This window comes from Malurus melanocephalus, unplaced genomic scaffold (assembly GCF_030028575.1).
Source record: "Malurus melanocephalus ecotype Western Australia unplaced genomic scaffold, MMel_1.1 scaffold_722, whole genome shotgun sequence".
Classification (NCBI taxonomy): domain Eukaryota; kingdom Metazoa; phylum Chordata; class Aves; order Passeriformes; family Maluridae; genus Malurus; species Malurus melanocephalus.
The window spans coordinates 221804-222813 of NW_026623954.1; positions in this window are offsets into that span (position 1 = coordinate 221804).

Here is a 1010-nt window from a genome sequence, read left to right on the forward strand (position 1 = left end):
GTGTGCAGGCAGCGAGGTCTCCCCGCATCCCCTGTCCGAGGCCAGGTCACCGAGGAAAACACATCCCGGGCCAACAGCAGCAGTCCCCGTGAAAGGGAGAGCTGCTGGAAAGGAAAATATTTAGAAATTGCTCTGCCAAGGGGATTGAGAGGGGGGTGTTGTCACTTTGGAGGGGAGCCTGGTGGCAGCGGGAGCCGGGAATGGAGACGGGGACGTGTCGTGACACCCAGCTGGGCACGCGTGGGGCATCCCGGGCTGTGCCAAAGGACAGCGGCTCCCCAGGGCACCTCTGGGCATCCTCCCCGGGCCTCTGGCTGCAAACCTCYCCCCTGTCGTGCTCCCTTTGCTCAATCCTGTCCCCCTCCAGCACGCTTTAACCCTTCCAAGGCTGCTCCCGGCTCGCCCACAAACCCTCGGGATCTTCCCGCTGCCTTTTCCCCGCGGGTGGAGCGGGGTTTGCCACCCAAATCTGCCCCGGACAGACGGCAGCAGTGACCTCCCGCCCTCCCGCAGCCCTCGGCCGGGTGATAAGCGGCACCTCCGCTTCCCACGGCTCGCAGCGATGCGGCGGGAAGCTGTTTTCTCTCCGGAGACCTCCAAAAAATCCTCAGCAAAGCCACACGCAAGCAGGAGGACACTTTGCTGCTCAGAAAACACCCTTTTCCCGGGAAAAAAAAAGAATTAAAAAATCTGGGGAAACCCCACGGCGAGTCATCCTCCCTCCTCTCCCCGCACCCCCTCCCGGCTGCTTTGTTCTGCCCGGCTCTCCCCGGGGCTGCCCCGTCCCTCCCGGCCATGTGTTTCCCATCCCCGGCTCGGCGGCGGATAAAACCTCAGGAAGCTCCGTTTTTTCCCCCCCTGGGCACGACCCGCCGGCGTGAATCAGCGGCCGAGGCGTTTCCCAGGAGCCCGGAGAGGGGAGGGCAGCGARAAACGAGCCCCCGGCCTCGCCGTGGCACCCCGGGCCCCCCGGCCGAGGATGCCGCCGCGCCGAACGGGTGATTACACAA